This window comes from Pocillopora damicornis, chromosome 14 (assembly GCF_964200805.1).
Source record: "Pocillopora damicornis chromosome 14, jaPocDami1.2, whole genome shotgun sequence".
Taxonomy (NCBI): domain Eukaryota; kingdom Metazoa; phylum Cnidaria; class Anthozoa; order Scleractinia; family Pocilloporidae; genus Pocillopora; species Pocillopora damicornis.
The window spans coordinates 16,592,464-16,611,209 of NC_142683.1; the positions used below are offsets into that span (position 1 = coordinate 16,592,464).

At 37.7% G+C, this 18,746-nt stretch overlaps 1 long non-coding RNA gene and 1 pseudogene across 3 annotated transcripts in view; both read right to left on the minus strand.

The window, feature by feature from the left end:
* LOC149034742 (uncharacterized) overlaps window positions 1–18,746 on the minus strand; it is a 367,942-nt gene that overhangs the window by 173,975 nt on the left and 175,221 nt on the right. The gene's annotated exons all lie outside the window — the stretch shown is intronic.
* LOC149034752 (uncharacterized) lies at window positions 1,485–2,751 on the minus strand (annotated as a pseudogene).

Genomic DNA, 18,746 nt, shown 5'->3' on the forward strand with positions numbered 1-18,746 from the left:
CCTCTTCTTGACTGAGAATGAGAGGACGAGCATGTTCAGAGAAGCTATTCAGTCTGATGATCTTTCGAAGAAAATCGAAAATTCATGAGTTGCCTTAAAAATCAAGATGGATATTTAAATGAGCCAGAACCCCCATTTTTATCCTACTCAATGCGAAAACGGAAAATGGAACCCATTTTAATTTTTATAATGGTACATGTTTTTGGTTAATCTTTCTAGGATTAGGTTATATACAAAGTTAAAAATTTTATTTGATTCTAATGCTAGTTTCCCTTTAGTTTGAGTTCACATATTTGATTTACTCAATTAGTTGATAATTGATTTCTAGGAAGTGACTCAAACTAAGGTTTGAAGTTCACCAAGAATAAGATTTACTCATGCCGTCTCTTAAGTTACATTATTATTACATGTATTATGGCACTTGAAGTTGAATTATACTTGACGAATGAGGAAATTTTGCTTTGCATTCAACATTAAGTTCTTCATCTAACTCAAAATAATATTCTGATCATAATGAAAAGTCGTGGCACAGCAGTCAAGCGCTGGATTCAAATGTACATTAGGGTGGTCTCAAACTCTGAATTAAAGTCAATTGAGACAAGATTTAACATCATCTACCTTGGAGTGATGAATTCCCTTTTTTATTGTACTACAGCTAACATACCTAACTTCTCATAATTGCCTCGAGGAAAGTTAGATTTGACTGAATGACTGCTTCTGCATCCCTTATTGAATCCTGGTTTTTATTATTATTTTTTTTTTTTACGTAAATACTGTTACTTTTCTAAGATATTTTTGTCAATTCCTCAGCATTTTAAGGTAAGTTTTAAACTAACGCGGAACGGCAGTTCTCTGCAATGAAGTATTCAAATCAAACTTAGCAATCATCGGTAGTTGTAGCAGACTTTCACAACACCAGAAATCAAAGAAAATCCGTCAAAAGATTTAATTTAAGCTCAAAATAAAGACATTTAGCCGATGTATAAAGATCCTACACAACCTGGTGAAGTCTCACCCTGTCGGGTAAACGGACGCGACTTTTGACTGTTCTATAAGCTTTTTTTTACAACCTTGCCACCTCAATCCGTTCGGGGAATGTCTCAAAGGAACTCATTAAGATTAGTAAGGTCCAAATAAATTAAACAGAAGCGTTATCGGACGCGAAATCTCAAGACAACTACCCAAACTACAAACTTGCCGACAGCGTTGCTGTCTAATATTAGGAGTTGTTTTTTCACGGGAAAAACTGAGGCTCAAGCTTGAAGTACTGTAGATGACACAGAAAACCGGAAGTAGAGAGCTTCTGCTGTATAGTATGACGAAATTATGGCTTTGTGGTTCAAAATACACACTGCGTTTTTCATGTGTCGCACTGTTTCAACATTAACAATTAAAACAAGGTAATAAATTATACAAATTTAGAACATTTAACTAGAAGGAAAGTTTTAAAACATTTAGTTCAAACGATATGGAATCGCTGAAAAACTGATCTACATAATAGGTTAGGCGTAACAACAAGAAGCAAGAATTGTAAAAAAAAAAAAAAAAGGCAACAACTTTTTACGCTCCAAGTGAGCGCAATCATTTCAGTGAGCTGGTCATGTGATCAGGGTAAGCGAAAACGAGTGACTCTGAGGACGAGAATGAAACTCTTTCGATTTTCGCTGTGTTTCTCACTCCAAAGATATATGGAAACAAAGAATGTTCCTGTCGTCGACGAAAAACTTTTCCCAAAAGAATTTCATTAACTTAATTCTAAAAGTGGTTGTACCAAAGACCTCCAGCAGTTCGTTTACGGTATCCAAATTCAAATCGAGCGAGTTCTTAGCTCGATCTGTTTTATGCATCTCGCGGATTTCCACACTCAGGGCCAAAAGGGTAGCCATGAGATTGATAAAGGTAACAATGAAAAACAAGAACACTGTCAGTTTATATATAACAAAAATGTAAATGGGATATTTCTGCTTTAGGGAGTGACCTGGTGTAATTTAAAAATCCCACGACCAAAGTTCTCAGAATGTAACTTACTATTAAGCAAACAATTACGACCCAAGATGACAAAGATTTGATACAAATTAGTAGCTTAACATATCGAAACAAGGCGACGGTCAAAAGGATTATTAAAGTCCAAAATGAAGGAACGTATTTGAGCCGATATAAGATTGCCTTGTAACCGGAGAACTGCGGAACATTCTGAAGGGCAGCTATAGAGATAGCGGTGAAAATACATAGCGAAGCCAGCCACACCATCGTGACATCCTCTGAAAAAGGGAAAGCCGCATCTGTTTTGCACTGATATGCAGTGGATTTGTCCCGGAAGCAAGCAACATCACGAACCATGTACAAAAATGCTCCAACTAGCTGCCATAGCAACAACAAACTGAAAGCCAGTGCTGAGAGTTTTACATGATGCGGATTTCTTTGTCTTTGTCCTGGAAAAAAGTGCCAGTAGCAATCGGCTGATTCCTGTAACAGTGGCCGGCGTATCTCAATACAAGTTGTCATGGCAATGTCAACACCACCTGACTAGGATAAGATAAAATTAAGTTGACCTTTTAATGAAACAAATATAAGAAAAATATTACAAAGAGTTTCCCATTGATATCAGCTGCACCCTTAAGCGGTCGAAAGACTCCATCACTTTTAACCGAATATACGGTAGTTTTTTTTACCCTAATTCTTATTTTTGAGAACTTAAAAGATTACAACTGTTATGGTAAATACAGTAACACGCTCTTTAAGTACCTTCGCCGTAAGCTAAACCAGCTTTTACGTATGTAGCACTCGTGATTGGTTTCTTTGATCACCAGACAATCGTGTATGATCAATACAGTTTTACCTAATATTGATATAATTTTTCAGCATACCTTCCATTCGCTCTCCTGCGAGTTATCTCTTGACAAACCTTATTACGTCTCAGCTTCTTGGGAAGGAAATATCACAGTGATACTCCGCAGCTAAGAGAACCCGTGTTAATCATAAGTTAGCTGTATTTTCCAAGTGTCATTTCTTAAGAGGAAAACTTCAAGATATTTAGACCCTTTTTTAAAACCAGATTCCCTTTCTTTTCCAGACTTTCGAGTTAATTTTCCATACAAAGCAGTTTCCTTGTTGATTTGTGTACTTTGTTTGAGCGGAATTAAAATATAAATATTTTCCATCGACTTATGATATAATTGAGTAAAAAAAATGTAAAGATCCTTGTTAGTAAGTTCAGGTTAGGTTAGGAGCAATTCATGGTTTCATCGCTAGAGCTCTGATTCGCTTCTACAAAGATTGACCGCATTCATCTGGCAACCTCAAGAGTAATAAACGATGACTCACGCCTGAGATTCTCCTGTCTGACACGAATAGTCTGGCGCCTCTTTGAGCTGGGCACTCTTCAATTTTAATGCCGTTCACCGCAACGATTGTGCACAATAAACATGTGCATTGAGGATGCGCAAAAACCTTTGAATCAACCTCACCTCTTATTATTTTAAACACTGAATTAGTTGCGTTTAAACAAGTACGTAACAAAGAGAGCAAGCAGTCTCAGTAATAAATATAAAATGGAATTAAATTATCAGGATTTAAGCCCGTTGATATGTTCAAGGGAAACATAAAAGAATTAAATAACAATTTCGCTTGAGACACGAAAACACGAATATTATGCTATGCGCATTTCTGACCAGACGACGAACAGGCTATTTACAATTCGTTAAAGCCATTTCCTCTGTCGTTCACATAGAGAGAAAGAAATAGAATTACCAAAAAGCATAATTATTCAGTGGAGCTAAAATTAAATGCTCTAAACCACAGAATAAACAAGATAAAACATACTTAGAAGAAGTACGTTTATCACGGTGATAACTGAGAAAATTCAACGTTTTTTACTGCCCTGATATGAGGCTTTTCGATGATCTCTAACTCTTCCCGAAAATTGAAATACGCAGTTTCAGTTTGAATGGGTACCCTAGGGGCTTACTCAACCCAGGGGTCAACTAATGGAAACAAAGATCACTTTTCTCAAGACGCTTTGCGCCTATAATTTTAGGAGTGGTGCATAGCTGAGTAGAGGATCCAATAGAGCGTCTGATACGAGGCTAGACATTTATGCCTGTGGGTTCTGGGAGTGCCAACGTGCGGCATTCTTTGACATGAGGGTTTGTTACCCTAGTACCGACTCGTACCGGAACATGGAACCTCAGGTCTATCGAATACATGAGAACAAGAAGAAGCGCCAGTATTCTAGAAGAGTACTTGATGTGGAACAGGAAACATTTACCCCGCTAGTTTTTACGACAACGGGTGGGGTGGGGAAATAATGCCCCAGGTTTCATTGTAGATTGGCAGGGCTCATTGCCTCAAAGAAAGAGGAGCAATATTCCTCAGCCATCTCCTGGGTAAGAGCTCAAGTTTCGTTTGCGCTTTTGCGATCTGCTCTTGTCTGTTAAAGAGGCTAAGATTAACAAATCCATACAACAGGACAGCAGCAAACTTTCAGAGCAGTTTGGGGTATGATATATATATATACACACATAGATATTTATAATAAAGCTCTGAAAATTGCATATCTAAATTACATATTGGTCTGAATATCTCAATTAAGTTAAAAGAAATTGTAATCGACGGATTTGTGATATTTTTCGGCCTTCATGGGCCCTTTGAAGCGTCTTTTAACGAAATTACTTTTGGCCGGAGGCCGTTAGGAGAAGAAAGGGACCCGCCCGTAGAGAAATAAATTAAAATGTTGGTGAGAATGAGATGCAAGGAGTGGTACATCATGGGATATATAGACTTTTTTTTATTTTTGTTTTTGGGGGACACATGACGCAGCTTTGTCGATAAAACTTTTGCGTTTTAATCTTTTACCTATTTTACTCTTTACCCTTGCAAGACGATCGAAACCTCAATTTCAATGGATGATTTCCTAAATAATTCATTTGAACTGTCAATAAACACTAAAAATTTGTTGTTAAGTCGGTGATGACCATGGTATCGATAAAACAAAGCGTTAGAGATACACATCCCATTGAGTAAGCATTGAAAAACCTAGTTGTATAAATTGTTCAACTGAACTAGAGCAGTAAATGCAACTATGCTCACCAGCCGAAATACGTGCACCTTTCAAACTCAATTTGTTTGTTTTCTATAACGTTTAAAGACGTTCACCTTAAATGGTCTATATTTCAAGTGTATTTTGTTCTGTTTCTTTTTCATGTCAATAGGTCACCATTGTGTCTTTGGAGCCCAAATTTTTTGCAGGAAAAATTCTTCCCCAGATTTAACATTCAAACATTAATATATATCATTTGAAAAATGAGAAAGAAAAAAGAGCATTTTCTGAGTAACTGAGAACAATTGTTTACAAGTTTACAAAAAGGATCATGATCCTTTTTGTAAACTTGTAAATAATTGTTCTCAGTTACTCAGAAAACAGTAGCTGTTTATATTTGCTGACATTATTTTTACCGTCTAAATCACCTCTGAGCTGACCAGGTTCAGAATAATTTTCACATTTGTGAGAAAGCGGGTTAGTTATGGTATAAATATAAATGAGTTTTCCAAATGAAAAACACTCAAATATAGCGCGTAAAATTTCGCAAGTACGACTGATGTTTATGAATTGTTGGTGACTATTGTTCTCTAAAGAATTTGCAGACTTATCATAACGTGTTTAATGTCCTTTAAAAGGCGCCACCTGTTCTTCGTCTATTTCCTATTGTATAAAAAGTTAAGTTATCTTAACTACTGCAGTACTAAAACAAGTCGCTAAAAACTGAGCTCCGGTTTTAAAGAAGAACCCGAGAAATGAATACAATCAACAGTTTAAAAGACAGTGAAAACGTTTTCTCGGGCCTTTTCGTGCGCAAACGCGAAAGCACCAGCGTTGCTGCATATTTTGCCTGTTTTCTTACCAACAGTATGAACACGTCCGTCGGCGTTCAAAACCGTGTGGCAATACGGAGAACGATAGACAGTGAAAGAGACAATCGAAGAGATGACGCACTTTTGTTAAGTGGGTGAGGGCTTGAAACATGGAATGTTAGTACACTGTTAGCTGCACACATTATCAACTTGGTGCGCGGGTCAAAACAAGTATTGAAGTCCTCATAGGATCTGCTTTCTTTACATCTTACGTGCATCCTAAGAATATGGAGACAGACAATGTAAATCAACGCAGTTTTTGTATTTTATACACTGTATATTTCTCTTACACAAAGAAGTAAAAAAATAAGCACAATAGAAACTGCATTAAATCGTTCAAGGCATTAAGTAAAATACGCGCTAAACGGAGACGCTAAAATGAACCCATTTTACTCCCAAGACTGATCATAATTTAAATTCTCCTCACGGTATTAATACACCGACAAACATAGAGTCAATAACAATTCAAGAAAATCCAAACTGGAGGATAATCTTTTACTACAAACATAATGTTAAATCGAATTCTCGGAACAAGCGGCAGCAAAGAGAAACACATTCTTATCAGGTGGGAGAATTTTTCTTCAGAACTTGGGAGTTCATGAGTTAATTAATATAAACTAAGGTAAATGAACAATTATCTTCAACTTAAAAAAAATAGCATCAAAACACTTCACACGAAATACACTGACATTATACAAACCATGTTTAGTTGAAACTGTCCCAGCATGTCTTTAAAATCCTAGTTACATTATATTCAACCACGCATATTATCAGACATCCTCAAATCATGCTGAGGTAAATTTAAAGCGATAAAAAAATTTCAAGAGGTGATTTTCAAAAAATAGAAGTTTTATCCTGAAGCCCTGAACCTTTTCAACTACGCACTAGGTTTATATTAATTAATGAGCCTTTTTACCAAAATAATTCCCATTGAGGACTACATGGCTTACGTTAACTGCTTCTCTCATTTATGAGCGTAAATATTGTCCTACTAGAAACAAAAAATTCCATGTCACATACAATAAAAGTCACATCTATGGAAACTTTAATTATAGTGAACTCTGCGTCCCTCTTTCCTAGTTTAGATTACATGGACAATTTTTAGCCTCTCTGTCGTCGTTCTTTAAAACGAACGGATCAGTGTTTGGTGAAACGGACAAAAATTGGCCAGACTCGTTTGATTGAAAACAGGGTTGTAGCCAGCTTTTTGACTAATTGTAAGCCTCTTCCCTCACAAATTTCAGTTTTTGTTTCAATATTTGCAAGAGTCATATTATCTTTTAGTAAAAGTCGAGCGGGCAGAAAACAATTGTAGGCCGGGCCTACGGGACTAGAGGCTGGCTACACCCCTAAAAGTAGGTGTAATGTCTCTAACATATGGTTAGTAAATTTAATAACATCATCTCTGATGTTTACTTCTTCAAATTAAGCTTAGAATGGCAATCTTGGCACTGACAGAATTAGATTGCATTAAAATGGATTGAGTTGAAAATGGTAATCAATTTTTTTGTAAATATGAAGGTAAATTGTAACAAAGTAATTTAATATGTAGAAAACGGTCTAAGATCAATTCACATATTCAATTCACATACATATTCAATTAAAGTTTTGGAAATAAAAATTCGCCAACTTTTGCAAATGACGAATTGTTTCTTTGCTTATCAAAAGCCTAGAGCATAGAGGTAATTAAAATCCGGTGGAAAAGCCCCTGGTTGGGTAAAAGAAATAAACTTTAAATTATTTGCCATACAACTGATTGTAATACAGGAACAGAGCTGAGTGACATGTTGGTGGAAATGGAAACCTCGTTCATAACAGAGGCCTTGTTACATTTCGTTCTCTTCGCAAGCATGTAAATTTGTTAAAGTAACAAAAAATGACAATTCCACTCATCAAAATATAATGAAATAAACTGGTTTATTTCTTCACCACAGTAAAGTTGCACATCTCAAGTTCCATTTAACAAAAAAATTAAAAGTAAAGAAAAATAACCAAAAATTGTTTAAAATAGAGAAACATTTAAACCTTCCAAGTTCCTACTTCATTCTTTTGAGATGAAAAAAAACATTTTCTCATTTATTTGATTTTCTATTCAAATTTTCACTTTCCTTTGCCATCAGGTCAAACTTGAGGTCATCTCCAATCAGCAAAAAGGGTGCCCAGTATTTGATTTCGTGGAACTCATCTGATTCTCTGAGGCTTTTCATGGCCAGGTTCAGTGACTTGCTTGTTGATTTACCTTCTGCAAGGTGTTGATAAAAGCATTTCATGAACTGGAGAGTAGCCTCGTCATCAATCGCCCACAGGGACACCACAACAGACCGAGCACCAGCCCCCATAAAAGCGCGCGCAATGCCAACCACACCTTCAGCCTTGATCTCGCCGCGGCCGCTGTGGCAGCAACTAAGCACAACAAGTTTGGCCTGAAGTTGAGCATTCAACACATCTCCAATTGTTAAAATGTAATCCTCCTCCGTTGGCACAGTAGATATTCGGTGTGGCTCAGGTGTATGAGCAATTTCGCCAGTTTCCATACATCCGTGTGCCGCAAAGTGAACTAAGGAAACGGAACTGAGTCTTTTCAACACCTCACGTTTCGTGGCCTGTCTGCCAGTGATTGGCGTGTTATTCAGAATTTTTCCGATCATTTCTACTTCTTCTTTAGCACACTGAAGCTGCTCGAAGACTTTCTTTCCCTCGCTGTTAGTAACCTCGGATACCCACGGATCTCCTACAAGTAACGCATCACTGCTTTTGTGATAATCATCTGGGCAATCGTTATGAGTCTAAGACTTGCTAACGATGGAGCGACTCGGATCGTGAACGATTCACACAGGTATTTAGAATTACCATCCTTCAATGCAGCGTAAGGAGCGATACGCAGGGGTCCATCAGGAATAATGAGTAGCTCATCCCCCTCAATCAAGTCAGCCACCGGCTTCATAACGATATCATACAAAGTGCTCAAGCATCCGTCTTGTTGGATGTGAGGTTGAGGGTTGGCTTCTTTGGTTTTCTCATCCACTTTTGAACGGCCCTCCCTCAAAGCATCTAAAGATCGATTCTCGCATCTCGCATTAGAACGAACACCAAGTTGTGTATAGACACCGAGCATGAACGACTCAAAGGACTGGCTAGATCCACTATTCTCTGAAACAAAACCTTTGAGTTTACTTTGTCTTAACCGAACTTGTTTTCCTTCGGAAACAACCCAAAGATTGACGTTAACTTTGTCCACTGCCTGAAAGACAGTGTTTGATGGAACGTTTTTTAAAACTGTGAAATCTTCATCTTCTCCCTTGTGATGACTTGTTCCACCACAAAAACTGGATTCCATGAGGTCGGTCAGAGCTTGAGCTCGTCCTTTCTCAGCAACAAATAAGGCTTCATCTACATTACCTTGTTCTACGAGAACTCTCCACAAACCCGTATACGCCATTTGATACTGATTTCGAAAATTAACTTTCCACTCATCTTTAGATTTTAGAAGTACTCTCAAGGAATTGAATAAGTTTATGCTAGCTCGATAATGTTCAACGGCTTTTGGCGGTCCACCTTGCAACTCAAAAACGCATCCTAGTGAAGAGAAGGCCATTGCCTCAAAGGATTTGTCTCCTACTTCTTTAGCTATTTTAAGAGCTAGGTTGTGGTACTCTATGGCTTTTTTGAAATCACCCACACTAATATAAGCATTGCCAAGATTGCCATAAGCACCACCCTCCCCATGCTTGTCTCCTACTTCTTTAGCTATTTTAAGATCTAGTTTGTAGTTCTTGATGGCTTTTTTGAAATCACCCAGACTAATATAAGCATTGCCAAGATTGCCATAAGCGTTACCCTCCCCATGCTTGTCTCCTACTTCTTTAGCTATTTTAAGATGTAGGTTGTGGTACTCTATGGCTTTTTTGAAATCACCCAGACTAATATAAGCATTGCCAAGATTGCCATAAGCGTTACTCTCCCCATGCTTGTCTCCTATATCTTTAGCTATTTTAAGATTTAGGTTGTGGTACTCTATGGCTTTTTTGAAATCACCCAGACGGTGATAAGCATTGCCAAGACTGCCATAAGCGTTACCCTCCCCATGCTTGTCTCCTACTTCTTTAGCTATTTTAAGATGTAGGTTGTGGTACTCTATGGCTTTTTTGAAATCACCCAGACTAATATAAGCATTGCCAAGATTGCCATAAGCGTTACTCTCCCCATGCTTGTCTCCTATATCTTTAGCTATTTTAAGATGTAGGTTGTGGTACTCTATGGCTTTTTTGAAATCACCCAGACGGTGATAAGCATTGCCAAGACTGCCATAAGCGTTACCCTCCCCATGCTTGTCTCCTACTTCTTTAGCTATTTTAAGATGTAGGTTGTGGTACTCTATGGCTTTTTTGAAATCACCCAGACGGTCATAAGCATTGCCAAGACTGCCATAAGCGTTACCCTCCCCATGCTTGTCTCCTACTTCTTTAGCTATTTTAAGATGTAGGTTGTGGTACTCTATGGCTTTTTTGAAATCACCCAGACTAATATAAGCATTGCCAAGATTGCCATAAGCGTTACCCTCCCCATGCTTGTCTCCTATTTCTTTAGCTATTTTAAGACGTAGGTTGTGGTACTCTATGGCTTTTTTGAAATCACCCAGACGGTGATAAGCATTGCCAAGATTGCCATAAGCACCACCCTCCCCATGCTTGTCTCCTACTTCTTTAGCTATTTTAAGATGTAGGTTGTGGTACTCTATGGCTTTTTTGAAATCACCCAGACTGTCATAAGCATTGCCAAGATTGCCATAAGCGTTACCCTCCCCATGCTTGTCTCCTACTTCTTTAGCTATTTTAAGATGTAGGTTGTGGTACTCTATGGCTTTTTTGAAATCACCCAGACTAATATAAGCATTGCCAAGACTGCCATAAGCGTTACCCTCCCCATGCTTGTCTCCTATATCTTTAGCTATTTTAAGATGTAGGTTGTGGTACTCTATGGCTTTTTTGAAATCACCCAGACGGTCATAAGCATTGCCAAGACTGCCATAAGCGTTACCCTCCCCATGCTTGTCTCCTACTTCTTTAGCTTTTTTAAGATATAGGTTGTGGTACTCTATGGCTTCTTCTCCCCGATTATAGAGATCTATGACTTTCTTGACATCACCTGAACTTGCACTACCATGGTCATGACTAATAGGATCTTTTTCCTCCATGGACTTATCTCCCACTTCACTGACAGACTGAAGTCTTAATGACAACAAGATCCTATTGGTTTTGTCAATCTTTTTTATGTTAAGGGTAAAAAATGTGGAAAAAACAAAAAAGATATGTAATAGTCCATTTTAACATTTGCGTGCTTGGTTCCCAAGCCTCTGAACAAGAGGGATGATAAAGGGTGACCTTGTTATGATAAAAACATTGCTGCTTTTTAAATGCAAACTACTTTGTTATTATCGTTTCTAGACAAATTTGGTCTGGAAATTAAAGGGTTATTTAACCTAATGTAACAGTTATTGGCATGGATAGTAGAACTAAGTCAAATTGGCTAAAAGGAGTAATTTCATTAATAAGTCATGAGGTAATAACGTCTCCTATATTTTTAATCACACACACTTAAAGTATATGAGCTGACAAGTTCCCATCATAATTAATACCCTTCTTTGTATTTTCTCCCTTGAAACATCAAATTATGGAAACTTTTTTTTATACCCACGGTTAAAAATGAACGATTCCTTCAAAGGATACAACTAGTCCCTTATCACACCAACTGATTGCTTCTTCAAATCTCTTCAATTCAAGACAAGCAGCGGCTCCTGTAGGCAACAATACAAAGAAGCATACTATTACTGTAGCTCAATTCTGAGAAAAGAACCTGAAACCATTGCAGTCATTACAGACCAGAAGAAAAAAAAAGACAAAACAAAACAAAACAAAGAAACTAAACGGAAAAGAATAAACAGGCCCTATTAGGTTTCAGTTAGATTTATTTAGCTTTACAGACAACTGAAACTTCTAAGAACACTTAAATTGGGATCAACAACTCCCACAAAAACACTAAGAGTTAGGTAAGTCCTGATCCTTCTTTCTAGAACAGCTAGATAGTGACTTAAGAGCGTGTCCACGACAGCACCGGGCGGTCGTGCTACATGCCATCTCACCGATTTCAATGAAACTTTGTCAGTTTAAAGGCCCTACCCCAAAACTAAAAAAAAACAGCTGGTTTCTGTTTTGGTTTATTCCGTGGGGAGATAGACCACCCCCCGGTTTTTCTTGGTTTTCACTAATGAAATCGCTTCAAATAGGTAAAATATATGAAGCTCTCACTACGATGGTATTTAACTGATTACTTTGAAGATTTGCACACATATTTTTACATCCTTAGTTAATGGCCACCGCGAGCATCAGTCAGTTTGATAGACGGCTTGTCATTCAACAGAGGCAAATATACGACTGTGTTTTTAGACTTTTCGATTCATCTAAATATTTTACAACTTTGAGGTCAAATATCTCCCGTTGCCAGAAAGCTACAAGACTAATCTTAATTACCCTTTATAACCCATCATTTCGTCTCTGAAAATCATCAAAAAAATCTTTGGGCATTACCGTATTTTTGTCGTGGATACCTTTTAAAATCTGCGATTGTGACAAGTTTCTCTCAACTACACCTGTCACGCACTTCTTGCTGTAGGCGGTTACTTGACAAAATAAACCTACATTTTTAAGTTCTTTATACAAGATGATTGATCAAGAAAGGTGAAAAATGTTAAAAACGTTCGAGATTTTTTGTAGGAATGGAAAATTTCCCGTTTAGAGAGATGCATGTTGACGAAAAATCAATAGGAAAATCGTTGCGTTTCTTTCTTCAGTCGTTTATTACTTTGAAGATTTGCTAAAATCAAGACATAGGGCTCTTGTACAGAAGAAAACATTCATTAGCCCATACTTTGATCGTCTATTATCATTATCGCACAGTTTACAACAAGGAAACTGCAACAGGAGAGGAGATTTTAAAGTCACATGTCGCCTGCTTGTTGACGTACATGTTCCCGAGTGTAACAACTTCGGCTTTTCCATACCGCGAATGACGGGAAACTCTGTTCCCCTTATTTGTTAGGAAATATCAATAGCCCCATAAATTCATTAACTACGCCATGTTTCTAGAAAATAAGACTGGAAAATGTTTTTTCCGCTTTCCACCATTAAGAAATTCCACGTATAGGAATAGTATTTGTAGGGTTACTGCGTGACCTTTCATGAGATGTACACATTGTTCATCTTTTTTTTTTCAAGAAGACACTTCTAGAAGGTTCCTAATCCTTCTGTTATCTTATTTTCCTGTTTTTTGACTGCAAACATCTTCTGCATTTGCTATTATTTTCGCTGATTGTCATGGCCTTTCCTGCGTGCACGTGCGAGCTAGTTCATATACAGGACTCTTTCGAGTTTCTCTGGGTGGTGTCGGGCTTATGTGTGTAGGTCTGGCTCAAAAGATATCTGCACGCTGCAACACGGGTTCCTATGTTTTCTCCTTTTTCTTTATTTGTATTTTCATTCTCTTGCTTGCATTATCACACATTTATGTTTTTTTATTCCCTCAGCACGTTCCCTCAGATTTGGAAGTAGGCCATGAAAAGTCAATATTGACCAGAACTGAAATCCTTTTCTATCACTATTTGTTTCAGAGAACCCCCGTCATTTGTGACTTTATTTCTCAAGAAAATGTGTTTTTATTTGCTATTTATTTCCATTAGAACATGAAACTAGGTCCTGATAAGTTTTTTTGTCTCGTGACTTCCAGAAACTGTGTTTGCGACAACATCAATTGAGAAGTCAAAGGCAATTACGCCTGAGAAATTCGCTGGTAGCCCTCTACCTGCAGAAGGCAACTCCATACAATGAAACGTTCTAAGACCTCTGTAAACTAAAGACATTGGGTGATGTTGAGGAGTGAAATATTTATACTAAATCTGTGGCCCTCAAACGGATCACGTACTCGTACATGTAACGTGCGGAAAATGTCACGTAGGCGCACCTGGCGTATTCTATCCACTGACTTCAATAGTAAAGAGACAACTTATTTACTATTTATATATGAGCAAGCTTATTTACCCTACTTTAAAAAATCCTTGATGAAGTCTACTATTATCAGACGAAACGCGTGGGAGATAAATACAAGTTTTTACTTTCTCAGTTCTTGCAGTGATACTCACTAGTTATTCCGTCAAAAATGCTTTTAATGTGAAGTCACGTCGACCTCAACAGAAAAACTAAGCTCACCCTGTCATAATCAATGGTTTGATACCGTAAGTACCAATTTAGGTACATCATTGGGCTTTGATCACAATGATGAAAAAAATGTGCGTTTCCTCACGCTCGCCACGTTTGTTCTTTGGCAAATTGTTTTACTGGAGGGCGATGTCGCTTAGCTTGGCGCGTCTTGACTCTGGCCGACGAAAATGATCGAGGTAAACTCCATGAAATTCTAGTCAAATGTTTTAAAAACTTTGTCTACCCTTGATTTGAAAAAAAAGGCAAATCCCGAACGGTATTTCAAAACATTTTATTCATTAGTCAATTTATGAACTGTTTCATAGCAGCCCGAGGAAAAAGCAAAATTGAAACAACCGGCGTATCGGTCAAATGAATTCCAATTTTTTCAACAAGGAGTTGGTAAGTTCATTTTTCCCAGTAAATTTAAGTGGGAGTCATTTTTTTGTGACAGCCGATCAAAGATAGACATCTCTAAAACGTCTCTGAAACTCTTTTTAAAAAGAGTTTACACTTCCGGTAATATTTTCCTCCTTCTCGCAACAGCGCAGCAGACATTGTTAATCCTATGTAGTGTAGGAATATCAGTTGTATTACGTCTTCATAGTGATGCCATATAAGAAATCGACTGTCTAAAAGCCCTCAATTCAACCTAGAATTGATAAAGTCAAGATGGTGCAGTTGTCTTGTTCATTTGCAACTAACTGTAGAACCAAATGTTATTTTTGTCGCGCTGGCCAGGGACGGCAACAGCTCATACCTCTAAATTCGTGGGTATACAGCTTTAAAAAAACATTTGAGAGACGTCGATGTATCCCAAACATGCGTTTCGTCCGAGATGAAGCTTATTCTAGCGCGTATTGGCTTATTTGGAGATTACGATTTCACGATGTACCTCAAATATCGTGCACAACTAAGTGTGAGATTCAGACCTTCGGGTTCGTAAATGTCAGTATCCTCTTCATAAAAATCGGAGACATAAAGTGAGAGAGAGGTGAATCTGCAGATGGCAGAAGAAATCAAAGCTGGTGGCGAGTCTTCCTGGTGGGAAAGTGACTGTAAACCTAAATAGAACGCGTACTATAGCTGCTATCTTAGAGTCGGCAATGAATAAGGAAGAAAGGGCAAGAAGAGCGCTTATCTGAACATCGGTTTTCCTAACTGGTGATTTGTGACTGAGATCAACTTTATATCATATGATTGCTAGGGATACGCAGTTACTGTAGAGGCGCTCACATAAATAGAGGTGGGCGATCCTCCCTCTGACTTAAGAACTGCGACAAGTTTATAGCGCAGACCAACTGGCACAGTTTGAAGCACCTCAGAGTCTCACTAGGCTCGTCACATTAGAAACCTTCAGCAAACTAATCGTAGAAGCGGGTGGTTATCAGCAACGTGCACAGATTTCTGAACGCGGGTCATCGCGAGAACTATACCCAATCCGTCATAGACGGAACAAGAAAGCGAGATATTCTTACTAAAAGAAGGATGTACCAAGACGTTTCAGTCATTGGCTACCATCCAAATGTACCCTGACAAAGACAAACACAGTGAAGCTGACAAAAAAAATTCCGCGTAGGATAAGATCAAGAGGAAATGTACCAAGACCGGCTTGCCATTCTATAGGGGATGGCTACGTTCAAGGTCGGACCTCAGGTAAAAATTCTGACGAACAATCCTTAACTAGCCAAGTGGACTTTGGATGAGCTGTTTGGAAAACACAAAAAACAGCCACCTTTTCTCAGAAAGCAGAAAATTATCTCCTAGACGTGTGCTGCTGCAGGAAAGGGCACAGCTGCTATTCAGCTAAAAAAAACAGAAAAGACATTTGCATCTCACTTTTTTTTCATATTTATTGTCTTTGCTCACGAAAACAACTGGCTATGTCTTAGGATTTCATCAAGGGAAATTTGCAGGAAGCCTACTCGTCAAATTACTGCTGGCTCATTCTTATTTAAAAATTTTACAAGTCACGCAATTAAACGCCGGCAACACTCGATCTAGAGAGGTGTAGATTTACATGTAGTATTAGAATGCTTGAAAAAAATATGCAGATATTTTACGATCGAAGCAGGTAAATAATCATAGAGATCTGCGGATTGTTTTGAAATTGTTATCTAGCAGACAGCATGAACAACGCGCTTGAATAATTCCTACGGAGAGTCTTCGGGTCACACAACAGATGTTAGCTTAGCGGAGTTCTGCATGTAAATGTTGGATGGCGGTAAGTGACAACGTCAACACCATTTTAATTTCATTTTCGGGATAGAAGCACAGTTTTTAGTCCGATAGAACTATTGATATTTGCTCTCGAGCGAGAGCGCAGAATTTCTCGTCTGTGAAAGCCGAAGTTGTAGCACACTGGAACATTTGGTAATATCAGCCAACACGCAGCATGTGCCTTTAAAATCTCCTAAAATGAGCGATGATGATGATAAACAATCAAATTATAGACTAATGAATGTTTTGTGCCGTACAAAAGCCATATCTGCTGATTTCAGCAAATCTTCAAAGTAATAAACGACTGAAAAAAGAAACGCTACGATTTTTCCATTGATTTTTCGTCTAAATGCATCTCTCTAAACGTGAAATTTTCCATTCCTACAAAAAATCTCGAAGGTTTTTCACATTTTTTACCTTTCTTGATCAATCATCTTGTATAAAGAGCTAAAAAATGTAGGTTTATTTTGTCAAGTGACTGCCTAGAACAAGAATTGCGTGACAGGTGTAGTTAAGAGAAACTTGTCACAGTCGCAGTTTTTAAAAGACATCCAAGACAAAAATACGGTAGTGCCAAAAGATTTTTTTGATGATGTTCAGAGATGAAATGATGGGTTATAAAGAGTAATTAAGATTAGTGTTGTAGCTTTCTGGCAACGGGAGATATTTGACCTCAAAGTTGTCAAATATTTGGATGAATCGAAAAGTCTAAAAACACAGTCGTATATTTGCCTCTGTTGATTGACAAGCAATCTATCAAACTGACTGATTCTCGCGGCGACCATTAACTAAGGATATAAAAATGTGTGTGCAAATCCTCAAAGTAATCGGTTGAATACCATCACAGTGAGAGCTTCATACATTTTACCTATTTGAAGCGATTTCCTTGGCGAAAACCAAGAAAAAGAGGGGGGGTGGTCTATCTCCCCCCAAGAAAAAACCAAAACAGAAACCAGTTTGTCTTTTTGAGTTTTGGGGTAGACCCTTTAAACTGGCAAAGTTTCATTGAAATCGGTGAGATGGCATGTAGCACGACTCTCCGGTGCTCTCGTGGACACGCTCTTAACATATCTGACACCTATGACTCATTGAACTTAAGGAATTAAAATATTCATGCTGAAATTTTGCTTTGTATTCCGCATTGAGTTCGTCATCCCGTTCAAAATAATATTCTCATCATGATAAATGGAAAGTAATGGCGTAGCAGTCAAGAACTGGATTCAAATGTACATCAGGGTGGTCTCGACCTCTTAATTAAAGTCAATTGAGACAAGATTGAACTCCATTTAACCTCATTTAACCTTAGAGTGTTGAGTTCTTTTTTTATTACTACTATTATAGCACAGCTAACATATCTAACCTCTCACAATTGCCTTAAGGAAAGTTGGATTTAACTCAATGGCTGCTTCTGCATCCCTTAGTGAATCCTGGTGATTTCCTGTTATTGAAATAAATATCTCTGATTAGCCATACATGTTGCAAACCAACTACCATTACTATAATTTTGGGAAAAACTTGTGATGCTCATTGATATCTGGGGTAAGAGGTTACTTCTTTGTATATTTGAGAGGCCAAGATAAGATGTAAATTTTTCCGGGTATGCATTCAAAATCATCACCTTTTTCAGAAAACTACTATTGACAACTCAATAGCTTCAAAATAGATAAAAAAATGCATATTAAAGCTCTCATCATCTTACCAAGTTTAGAATGTGCAATTGCCCTGTTGTTGTGCAGTTTGGCCTTCAGTTCTTTCTCGTTGCAGTTGATTTTAATTCCTTTGGTGTAAAAATGAATAGCATTGATGAAATCTCCTTTCTTGAAGGCCTCATTACCCTCATTCCTATAAACATCAGCTGTGGCTGCAAATAAAAAATAAAATAATTCGAAAAAAAATTAAAAAATGGGTGTCAAAGTCTGTGGTCGTAGTTAATAATTATTCGTGTATAGTCAGAGCTGCCAAGATCTGGAGATTTAAAATCTGCAGATTTTCAATAGTTATGATGATGCTAACAATGTAGGTGACAACATCGGTAAGAATGATGATGAGAATTATAAGCATCACTCAACTTGAGGCAAACCCTTGGAGATGAGAGATTTTGGAGATAGGTTTCCTAAAATTCCTATTCCCTGGCAAAAATTAATAAAATGTTCAATTGCCCTACACAATCTTATGTAAAAGGCGAAATAATTAGCAATTTCACTTTCAACTAATTGATCAAGCTTTAAAAACTAATTGACCAAGCTTTAAAACCTAGACCTTGAAGCCTTATTTCTTCTGAGCCATTTGTTAGTGAAAGTGCACTATCTGCCTTAAACACCTCCATATTCAATGATAATTAACACTTGTACTCTACTGGAAATTAGA